This window comes from Ochotona curzoniae, unplaced genomic scaffold, assembly GCF_017591425.1.
Source record: "Ochotona curzoniae isolate NIBS_2020 unplaced genomic scaffold, NIBS_Ocur_1.0 contig_883, whole genome shotgun sequence".
NCBI lineage: Eukaryota > Metazoa > Chordata > Mammalia > Lagomorpha > Ochotonidae > Ochotona > Ochotona curzoniae.
This window is the reverse complement of record NW_024466599.1, coordinates 73,133,681-73,146,094: the sequence shown is the minus strand read 5'-3', so window position 1 is coordinate 73,146,094 and position 12,414 is coordinate 73,133,681.

The following is a 12,414-nucleotide window of genomic DNA, read 5'->3' as shown; positions in this document are numbered from 1 at the left end:
CCATATTGCCATACTGGTTTGAGACTCAACCACTCTGCTTTATGTTCGGCTTCCTAATCATGGGCCTGGACGGGTAGCAGAAGATGGTCCAAATGCCTGGGCCCTTGTCACCTGTGTTGGAGACCAGGATAGAGATCCAGGATCCTGTCTTCAGCCTAGCTCAGCTATGGCTGTGCAGACCATTGTGGAAGTGAACCAGTGGACGTCTCTCCCTCTGTCTTTGTGTCCCTCTCTTTCCCTCTGTTTGTACCTATCACCACCTTTCTCTCCTTCTGTCATTCTGACTTTCAAAGACATCTTTTCTAAAAACTAGGACCTGGTAATAAGCCTGCCTCTCTCATCACATGATTAAGAGAATTAAAAGAGAGAGAGAGAGAGAGAGCATCTGAACTACAGAATCTTTGATACTCCCACAAGCACCTTATAGCAAAGTGGTGGACCACTCTGATGCCAAAAGTTGACTGCACAGGTGGTTGAATTGCTAAAAAGTGTGTCCTCTGAGGAGCATGGGAAGGTAGCGTTGTCAAGCCCCTTGCACTGCCGGAGAGTCACTCAATGGTCCACAGTGCTCGTTAGAAGCTTTGTCTGTCATGTGCCAATCCTGCTGAGAGCCCAGAAAATGTAGATATGCAGTCTCTATTCACTCATCAATTTTTTTAAACAAAAATCAATTTACAAGATGATAATTGAGTGGGGTTTATTGTGCTGCCCCTCAAAGGGCTGTGTAGATGGGGCATGAACAATGATTTGAATGGCTTGTTACCAATCGGGCAGGGGAGGAGCATGGGAGACAGGATGCTTGAGAGCATGGGTGGAGGGGAGAAGCAGTGCTGGTGGGAAACGAGAAAGGAGGGAGGGTAAAAAATGAAAGCATTAAGCCTCGAAGCTAATTATTCGACATATTTTTCAAGGCAGGACTAGGATAGCCTTGGAGTAAGAGGAGTCTAATAGCTGAAAAAAGGCTCCAGTGAAGTCGCTCACTACGGGTGAAAGGCCAAATTACCAGATCAAGTGGCTGCATTATCAGAAATTATTCTATTGATTTCAGGGAGGTACATTTTCCCGGAGATGATTACCACTGCCTAAAATCATCTTTCCTGCTGATTTGGAGTGTACAGCACAGTCTCACTTTTCAAGTTGTTTAAGATGTATTCTCCTGTGTGGGGAAGCACTGGTCAGCCTGCTGAGAGTCTAGTTAGCCGGCCAAGACAGTAGGCAGACCATCCCAGTTCCCAGAACCAGTGTCTTTGCCTCTGTTGGGAAGTTAAGTATAATGCCATGCCATTTGCACAGGGAACTTTCTGAGTTTTGTGTTCTGGATTTTCTTCCAAGTGCTCCTACTTTGGGCAAACTACCCCAGAATCACTGAGAGCTTTGCAAATTCCTGCAGTCTCGGCTGGGAGGCTGGATGGCAAAGCACTCAATTTCTCTCCTATTGGCCACCTGAAGAGAAGTAATGGAATCTAAACTTCAAGGAGATAGAGATAGGGAGCTGAAGTATCTCTAATTTTGTTTAGATGTACCAACTGTTCTCTTTCTGTAAGGAATGTTGTGAGAAAAAAGAGCATATAATGGAGCAAAAGTCCATCCAAGTCTAACCCGGGAACAACCTTTGAAACACCTTGACATCGTAAGAGAATGAAATGTCCTCCCAATAAATTGAATATACACCTTAGTAGTTGACCTAGATTGTTCCCCAAGAATGATTTGCTTGGGGTACAGAGACGGGTAAAAATTCCCACCTGCTAGAGGATAGAACACAGTGAATTCCTTCCCCATATCATCCAAACTTGGCATCCTATTTTTAACAACTGTACTTGGAATTAGACATAGTTTAGGTAAAGCTTGAGTTTCTTGAGGGCTTATGTTTGAGCTCAAGCCAAGAGAAAGCATTTTTTTTTTAATTTTATTGGTGAACTTCTGCCTCACATGGGCCGAGCGAACACTGTTGAGCCAATGAATGAAACACCAAGGCAGGGTGGTACAGCTGAACTTTCAGCCAGTTATCCCTGCGTTTGCCCTTCGCGAATGCCCCTGACTTCCTGAAACTCTTCAGGGTCATACTGAACATATTCAAATCTTTCCCTAAAAGGTTTCATCTAGGTTGCTTCTTCAGTGCTGTTTGAGCATTAAATATGCAAATAATCATCATTACACTTCCAACAATTACACATGTTTGCGAGCACCGTGTCAAGTGCTGGCAGCGGAGCAATCATTTGTAAAGACAAATATTCCATTCCCAAAGATGTCATGCTGCTCAGAAGATTCTCTTTTTGTATTAGTAGCCACGCTGCTGCTTCCTAAAGTGTGCAAATGAACGTGACAGTGCTGCCAATAGCTGCCAGGCCCTTCCCCTACCAGACCAAAGTGCCAATCACCCATCCCAAGCAGAAGTGCAGGCCTGGCCCCAGAGCCCACAGACACAGAGGAAGCAGCCACTTGGCCTTAAGGAGGCTTCCAGAGCTGCTGTACTCCCTCCCCCACCATCCTCCGCTCCCAGGGGGCCTGGGGCCTTCAGAATATTTTAAATCCTGATTTCTGCCTACATTATCGGGGGTTTTGTAACAGATGAGTTGTCATTTGTAGCTCAGAGGTGATGTGCAGAGTTGCCTGGAACCACAGGTCTGCTGTCACAGTGGGGGCAGGCCTTCTTTTGTGCACGGTCACATCACTTCTCCTGTCTTTTGCTTCCCTCCCCTCTCTTCCTCTTGCTCTCTGCCTTTCCCCTCCCATTTGTTCACATAGTTATGGATAACTGTCACTGTTTACGTTTATCGCATCCAAAGTTGCGGCTTAGAAGAGGTCTGGACTTGAGTCTGAACTAATCTTGCCTTCTCCCAAAGTAGGAAAATCCCAAGACTTGCAGGGCCCGATTGATAACCCTTGTGCTTCTTTTCCATGAAAGACGGATGGCTCCGGCAAGCTTGCGAGACTGCAGCTAATGGGATTGACTTGGTACTTAAATCTCGGTGAACCAGGACAGCATAAGTAATTAGCGAATTGGATCCATCCTGGGGTGCTAATGATGGCTAAGTCTGCCCCCACGCCACTCTGAAAAGGCAAGAAGCACATCCATCTCACACAGATAAAAACCAAGGGGACGGCGCTCACAGACACCATTTATTCCTTCTTTGGTGCACAATTTATCCTGGAAGGGGAAAAAAAAAAATCTCATTTTCCTGAAGCGATGCTCAGAAGACCAAGTGACCATGCTCCCACCAGAGTTCATTTTGATCACAATACTGCTGCTGTTTTTAATTAAGAAAGGCTAATTAAGAGAAACTCTACATTTATCTTCTTATCTACTTGTCAGCACAGACTCTCCGACATTACCTATACTTGTGTATAATATGGTTACTGGCTTTCTATCAGCAAACCAGAGAACACTCTTAGTTTATATCTCAAGATTGGCAGACCTAGGGATTTTAACAGTGTGTTTAATAACTATGCAAAAAGCTAATTGTCAGCCTATCAGATCTTCTGTGTGTGTGTGTCTATTTCACACACACACAATGTAGGATTCCTTTAAAAGTTCATGGAATACAAAATTAAAATATACATATTAACTTGAGCAAAATAGTTTCACACTATATGAAAATAAAGGCTTGATGTAAAAAAAAAGGCATGTGCGCACTTCAAACATCTCTTGTGCCAAAATAGACCATATTTTTCATTCCTCTTTTATTTTTACAAACTTTTCTGAGTACACTTGAGTAGAAAAGGCTATTTATACCTTGTATCTATGTATTTCCTTAAGGAATCCAAGTGTGAGGCATTTATGTACAAAATCATCTTCTCATTCATTTTTCTTTCATCCAAAGTGATGGCACTTGATCAGGATAATTTAGATAAATGCCTTTTCTCGTGGAGTCTATGTATCCTTCCAGCAGACATGATCAACCGAGAGTCCATAAGATGAATGGTGTTGCATTCTGATCAAACACACATTCTGTCGATGAAGGAAACACTCAAGGGGGGGGGGGGTGACTTCCTCTTTGTGTTTTGTTTGGTGGTGGTTTGTTTAACCATTTGATCTGACGACATTCCCAACAACTAACACCCACCAAATACAGTTTCATTGACATAACCAGAGAGCTAAGAAAGCCAAGTGAAAATCGGAAGTAGGTGCATTTCAACTCAAATGTTAGTAGCAACCAGATGTGTGGGGATTCCCATGTAGCTTGAATAGGAATGGATGTGGCAGATCGCTTGAGACCCCTTTGCCCCAGCTTTGTTATGGCAAACGGGCATGAGCGCCAAATATACGCTCTGCCTCATTGGTCCATGTGATTCTCTCTCTTTGTTGATTGTCTCGTTTGGAATCTTTCACATGAAGGCCCAGCTGCAGTTACAACGGATAACAAAGTGAATCAGAAGAATGGGCTAATAAGAACAATCATTTCCTCTCTACCCAGCCACCCCCAATTCATTTTGTTGCTGTTGTTTCTACATGAAGTTTCTTTCTGAGACCCTTATCTTCCAGGAAAGGATGTTTGTGCGCATACTGCAAATACTTGTGTACTAGCACATTATCCCACAGGGGATGGATCTCCCTGTAATTGCTTTTACTACTTAATAGTTGAGGCACTCCACTTTCCCTCAACCATCTTTAATTGATGAGGAGGAATTTCTGACACATTCAGGACCAACGAGGGACAGAGGGACAAAGAGGGCCTGGGATTCAAAGAGGGTCTGTTGATAGTGCCCGCCTAAGAACTGACTGCAATATTGTCCCAGGTTTGCATTCCTCTAAGTTTCAATCTGACTACAGATTGACTTTTATACTCACACTGGACCAATTCGTATAAATATTCACGGCCTAAATGTGTCTTTATTGACTAAAAGAAGCTTGCATTGACCATGAGTTTGCTATCTCATGTGCGAGTTACATATGTGTGCATGTGGGAGTGAGGGTGGCACTGAACTTCCTGGAGAGATCTCAAAAAACAGTTGTTTTTACCAATCAACGTCTAGAGTTTTCAAAAACAAAAACATCTTATTTTACTTGATTTCTATGTATACAAAGGAAAAATGTAGACTGATTTATTTTAAAGAAGTACTTCCCGATTGCATTCTTGTATCATCCTGAGTTTGTAGCACTGATGGAATAACACAATAAAATTTGAAAATTGAAAATTGCTTGAGGAGAAGTAGCAACACGTGAACATGTTCTTTTAAATCCAGAAAATAGCATTCTGTGCAAGGATATTTGAACTGGGAAGAACATACATTTGTCTCATGGAAAAATGACTCTTCTGTGTGATATTTTAAGGATGATTCCAATGCCAAAACCAGCTAAGAAAACTCTAACTTAAAAAGATACAAGGCGTTGAAAGCAGGTGAGCCGGTGATGCCTGCAGGTGAGGTTTCCGGAAGCGGATCCCAGTATCATCAGTCCATTGCCTTTCTCAGGGCAAATCCAATCCCCCTCTGTTAATTCAGCAAGGAAGTACCGTGTGTAGAGCTGAAAGCGAAATGGAGCTAGCATGGCTCATTACCAGCTACAATACTTTTCGTTTTTGTAACCTTTGCTTTGCTTCTTTGGATATGAAACTGTGTGGGACTGTGTGGGCTCACAGGCCGAACCACCCACGTGCCCTACAGCATGGATAGCTCTCATTTCCCAGGAATCAAGACCTGTTTAACTCACAGGTGTGGCTCCAAAGCCTGAGTGTGATGATCTTAACTACCGGACTGGAGAGAAGACAGGCACAGACTGACTGCCCAACCACAACAAGCTATTGTGAACTGTGGCTTACAAATCCTGTAAATGCGCTCCTCGGGGCCGCATTCTGGTAAGTCGGTTGCTTCACCTCTCATTGTAATAAAACTGTTGTGACCGTCACTGGTGAGCGTCACGCTCTGTTTCAGCGGTCGAGTGGATGTAACACTGAGCTCGGTGGGTTTGGGCAGGTTTTTCCTGTGAAGTGCTTAATGTCACCAAGTCCATATTGAGCACGAAAAGAAAGTTGTGTATTGTTATAAAATGTAAGTTTGATTTTTCTCCTAAGTGTAAAGAATTTTCTAGTGACTTCTGAGATGTTCTGCCAGGTAAAGAAAGAACCATCGTAGAGATGATATTCCTGCACGGTGATGTTGGTGTTTATCCAAAGCACAAGCCCAGCATTTGGCTGCTAAGGGTGCGGATCAGTGGCAGGCGACTCTGTATTGATTTCCCCACCGCACCCCCATCCCCAGTGCACTGCATTGCTGATCACGTGCCCTCGTCGCTTTGGTTAATATCTTTTCAACAGCCAATGAGATCTCTCACTGGACATTTCTTTCCGAATGAGAAAAACAACTAGGAAGTGAGACATACACTTCTATGAACTCTGCTTTTAAAAATGCACTCGAAAGAGATTGGAAAATGAGACTGCCCCTTTGCATCCATTAGAAATGAACTACCTAGCTCTGTATGGTCCTAACTGTGCATATGTGTTTAAGAAATGAATTTAGGTTTATCTTAATATTACCTTAGAGCAATCAGAAATTAATGATGAGATATCACTTTCTGTTTTTATTTTTTTAATTTAATTATCTTTTGTTTCTTGGTTGGCAAATTACAGCCACTAAAAGTGTTTTTTGCTTTTCTTATGAATTCATTTAAAATGTTGTGAAAATTTTGAGGTGAAGACACTAAGCTAAATCTTCACTATCTTTTGGTTTTATGATTATTACAAACATTTACGACTTTTCCACTTTGATGATCATTGTGGAAGAAAAGTTGACGTGCACAATTGCTATGTAGCCATGATTACATCGCTGTTTGAACTTTCCCAGCCACAAATGCGGAGGTCCTTTACTCCGTGAGAAAAGTCTTTCAATGGGATCCTGGCAGGTGGAATGGCAGCTCTGCAGAGTAAGGTTACATGGGCAACTGAGATGAAATCTATGAGGTATTCTTTCCATGAAAGAGGCCAAGAGAATGGGCCAAGAGAGAAAATGTGAGTGAATGATCCAGTGAACTTGGGGAGCATTTTCATCTGGGAGACAAGTGTGAAAGAAAGAATAATAAATGGCTCCCTGCCTTTCTAGGGGACGTTTGGGCCCCATTGTCTCCTCTGGAAGCCATCTGATAGTGCATGCCATCTACCAATGGACACAGAGAAGTGGACATAAAAGAGAGGACGTCAACTCAGCAGAGAGACGGGGCTCAGCCAAAACAAATCGCAATGCTTCATTTCGCCAAGGTTTGATTAATGGGATATTAGACACCTAGGACCATTGAGACAAGCGCTAACTAGCCCTGAGCAAACTGGGCTGTGAACCACAATTCACACATCAAGATGTGAAGTAATGAGATTCTCAAAAAGTACTGTATTTGGAAACAACCCCTTAAACTCAAACGCACTTCCCAACTCTTGCCAGCTGCTGGCCCCTTTCCACTGGTGAAGTTGTTATTGTTTTGTTGTTATTATTTTTTCCCTTTTCTTTTCTTTTTTTTTTTTTGGAGGCGGAGCTTCCTTTTTCTCTGACCACTGATCGCATGAACTAGCATCTAGTGTGACAATAAAATATGTATAGTATTCGCAGAAGATGATTTAGAACGTGGCATGATTGCTCACTCAGAGTCTCAGAAACATCTGTAGTTAGAGCTTTGAAAAGCAATAAATCTCATGGACAACCTTACAACTGCACAATGAGGGGTATTTGCTATTATTGTATGAGGTAGTATTTAAAAAAATTCTCCACACTCCTCCTCCCCTCAAAATAAGTGTGAATTCACGACCAATATGATTCAAAATCGGTCAATCCTGAACATCATAAATTTCTGTTAAGGATTTTACAGTCATCGCAGACCTTTTTAACCAGGGAATGAGCGGTGGGTAAACCTGTATCTCCACCTAGTGGTACCAGGGAGCAGTTAATTAGTTTCCACTGCAAAGAGACCCAGATTTAGTCATCCCTGGCAGCAAGGCTTGAAAGCCCTGGGTTGCTGTACCTCTGAAGCACAATATTTAAAGATAACAATTTAATCCCAGAATATTTTTACTTGCTTCCCGTTCCCTTCTCTTTTCCTTCTCCTCAACCCTAAATGCTAACATTATTAAACTGCAAAATAGCTGAAAATTATTCCTCCCTATCTTTTTCATTATTGCACTGTGCTCAAAGACTTTGACCAAAAACACATTTGGGTAGCAAAGGATGATCTTTGAGGATGCCCCAGCCCTGCTGTGCTTCTTATTCTCTGCCAACTCACTACTTGGCAAATGCTTCCAAAGCCACAGACCAAATTGAGGTTTGAATATCGCTCTCTCAAGGATTATTCACAGTGTTACTGGGGGAAAAATTACTTACAGTGTTCCTTCAACCTGCAGGTTAATGAAGGCCAACCTGTCTGTCCCAGATCAGAAAGCGATACCAAGACTATCTCAGGTAAGAGAGCCTCCCCTCTTAGTGATGGGTTCCCAGTGAAGTCCCAGTGTCCATGCTGAAAGAGAAACAGTTGAGCCACTCCGATACATCTCAGGTTTAGATGTTTTGAATAATCAATAAACAATTAAGACTGTGTTGCTACTTTAATGCCAAAAGGACATTTGGATTCAATCACGGTTTTTTTAAAAAAGAGTTTGCTTTGCTTTCGATTTGATTTGCAAGGTTACAGCACACTTGCTTCTGAAAGATGTTGCTTTTAGCCAATTGCGTAGATTCTTCTATGGCCTCTCTTTCTTGTCGCTGTACTCATCATTGCTATCCTCCACAATGCAGGGAAATGAGAGAATCCTGGCTGGTGTATGTCTAGAAAAATTAAAATTAAAAAGAGAATCACCACTTGCTAACCCCGTAGTTAAACACTACATTGACTGAAGCTGTTGTGAGAGTACGGGACCCAAAAATGTTTAAAATCCTGCACACCAATGTTGTTTTAATGCTTATTAATTAATGTTCATTAACGTATACAGAAGGCAAGAGGAAATAAATGCATTCGCTGCCGGTTTGATCTTTTAATTTAATGTATCTTTTCATTTTAATCTATCTTTTCCTTACCATGGTATTCTCTCATGTGATTTCTGAGATTTCATAGAAGCTTGGTATGTAAAGGAATGAAATTATTAGTACAGGCAATTCTTGGAAAAAATTGCCTTTCTTCATGTTCAGACCAAAAGGGACAGCATTCATTAAGACATTTAAATTCCTCAGATATACTATCTGTTACCGTGAAAGATCCATCACACACAGTTGTGTCCCTTTAACTCCTTTACTCGTTTCCAAAAAAATCCTAACCTAATCTGAAGTAGAAAAATTATGCTCAGTTTAACAGAAGCTGAAACAATAATATTAAATGCTTTAAATAAGAAAAAAAATGTAGTGTCCCATCTTTTGCTCATACATGCCAAAAATCCCATGGAAATAATCAACCCAACCTAAATCCTTAAATATGTATTTTTTAAAGTTTTGCAGACATAAATGGAAAAGAATCAGAACATGAGGACTTCAAACTAAGAGGACTCTGAACTTCCAGGGAAGAAGTGAAGCAGAGAAGAACCAGCATCTCAGAGGGAGACTTATTTCAGGTACAAGAGGAGAAACGGGGTCTTCTCTTTTTACCAGCTGCACCTGACTATAGGCCCCTTCCAGTCCTCCAATGGTCACATCGCAATACAGACTCGGAAAACAAAAACAGTCTCTCCTTGGGCGAACTGTGAGTGTGGGGGCCTCTAGAGGATGATCCAAGACACCTGCATGAAATGAGCAAGGTCAGGGTTTCTGTGTCTATAGCATCTATAGCAAAACACACACACACACACACACACACACACACACACACACACGACCCTGTTCAGTGTAGTGTCCTAGAATTCAATGATTCTCCACATTAATCTGCTTGTGAACTCTGTATTTCACAACCATGAAGTACATAAGTAAGGAAAGAAAAATTCACTCTACAGGTGTAAGATTGCCTCTGAAATCTCACCACCCCCCTGCCTGACGATATAAAGGGAATGGCAAGAAAATGTTCTTCGGCAACCAAACCAGCCCACTTGACAACACTGCTGTTAGCAAGACTGCTAATACTTTCTTTTCAGATTGCAGAATTAATTATCTCCGTGGTAAAAAGTCCTTGATTACTTGACTGTCTCGGTCCCATGTGACAACATTGATATCAAATCCTTCTGTGGCCACTAGGTGTCAGTGTTCAACAGGGACCTGGTACAGCCTGGAGGTCAGTAGTTCACTATCACAGCCGCCTTCCCAGACCCTATGACTATATGGGCCTGTGCAGTGTTTCACACTGGGCTTCCAGTGTAAAGCCCTTCTAGGAATCACTGTCATACTCAGTTTCCCAAATAACTATCAGGAAGTAGCATACGGTAAGTGTATGCAATGAGCAAAGGGCTCCCAACCTGGGCCACACATCTGATTCAAGGTAAGTTGGGCCTGGGTTTCTGTCACCAACACAGAAACATCCCTTTTAGATTGCAGAGACCACCTACATGCCTCCATGGTCTGCTCATCTCAGGAAGACCCCTGCCTCTGCAGAACTCCCACTTACCAAGGCCTCTAACAAAGGGTCAGGCTTCAGCAAGCCAGAAAGATTCTACCCCCTCCTCTGGCAAGGAGCCCAGCCTTCATTTACACAACAAAGAAGAGGTTCCTGGCAGCTACAAAGATGAAAGTCCACTCTAAAATGTCTGGCATGACTTTTTAAACTCCATACCGTGTGTCTCATACATCAATCCACCCTGAAATCCACCAGTTCTTTAACAGGGATGATATTATTCTCTATGAATGTTACAGAAACTGCATTCTCAGGCTCTTAAGCAACAGCTTGGCAGGTGTCATTCTGTGGGAATGTAAGATACCACATGTAGCCATACTCTTGTCCGTGTCTGAAAGCTAGCAGTTAGCACAGCCCAAGCAAGGTAGCTTTCTTGGGCGAACAATAGAAAGCTCAGGTTTAAATAGGGCCATGGGGCTTCAAGGTCCTGGGCTGGGGGCCAGGGTCCCTCACATGACCCATAGCGACTCAAGTCTACGATGCTTGCTTCCAGAGTTTCTCCTATCAGTTGTTTGAGATTTACAATTGCAACGAAAGAATGTCCAAAAATCAATTTACTAACTCATTACAGACATCTTCAAAGTCAAAACACACAAGCCCCATGTTTGCATCAGCATTTTCAGAGGAAGACAGGGAAGCTCCCATGGGAAGATCTACCATTAGCAGCATAAGGAAAAATGAGGATCTGTTTGGAATGAAAGGGAAGAACCAGAACTCACAGCCAGTGTGAAGGTGGTCTTGGGGGCAAGAGAAATCTCACATCCTGTGAAATGTACACCAAAAGGATCCCCTCCCCCTAAAAAGAATCCATCGTAAAATCCAGTACTGACACAATGACATCAGTGGTGAGAAGGAAGCTTGGGTTTTCGTAAAATCAGGTGCATGTCTGTAAGAATGGGTTCTGATTTTCCATTCTTTACACATCAAGCTTCTAGAGTAGGGTGGCTTAGAAAAACTGAACAAGATAGTTGCTCCCTTCTTTCCATGTCCTTGGTAGCCCCTTAGACCCCTAAGCATTTGAAGTTGTAATATGTTTCATTACCGGCTGGGTAGCATGGGAGGGATGTCCAAACTTCTTGCTCCCTAGGTATTAGCAAACATTTGGCTCTTGATTTCTGGCCACTTTAGCACCCTCCCGGAAACGTGACTGTGCCATTCTCAGGGAAGACGGGAATACTTCACAAGTAGCTCTCTAGTGATGACTTTAAAAGCCCAGTACTAAGATGCGATGGATGTTAGTGGGACTCAGGAAACACTGCCTCTAGTCCCCAGATCCCATTGCACAGTCCAGTAGTACAGAATGGGAAGCAATCCAATGGACAACTGCATGTTGGTTCAAAATACATACTCCCCTGTTCCTTTTTTGTCCCAGACTCCAGTGTGAGGAATTCACACACAATTCAAGGCATTGGTAATCTCTTAACTAGCCTCATAAGATCTGTATATTTTCTGACAACAAATGTAAATGCGTACACTACTCACTTATCCATATTGTGGGCCACCATTTTAAAGTTTTATTTTTGATTGATACATAATAATTGGACCCATTAATAGTCTTTATGTAACACAGTATATATGCAAGTACATTGCATCCAGTCTAGGCATACACTGCATGAAATTATTTAGTATAGTCAACACTAACCATTCTTTCTTTATGATGAAACTATTCAAAGTTTTCTCTTAGTTTTATAGATGACCAGTGATACCAGCTAGAAGGACACTCAGAATTCGCTGTTGTGAATGACATAAGACACTTCGATGGCCATTGATTTTAGACCCATTCCTCCTCTCCTGCTTGTTCCTCCCTCCCCATCTCCTTTCTTCCCTCACCTCCTGCTGTAGTTTCTTTCTCGTCTATATTGTTTCTTCTTTCTATATCACTATCTGGTTCAGTTCAAATAGCATATATAATA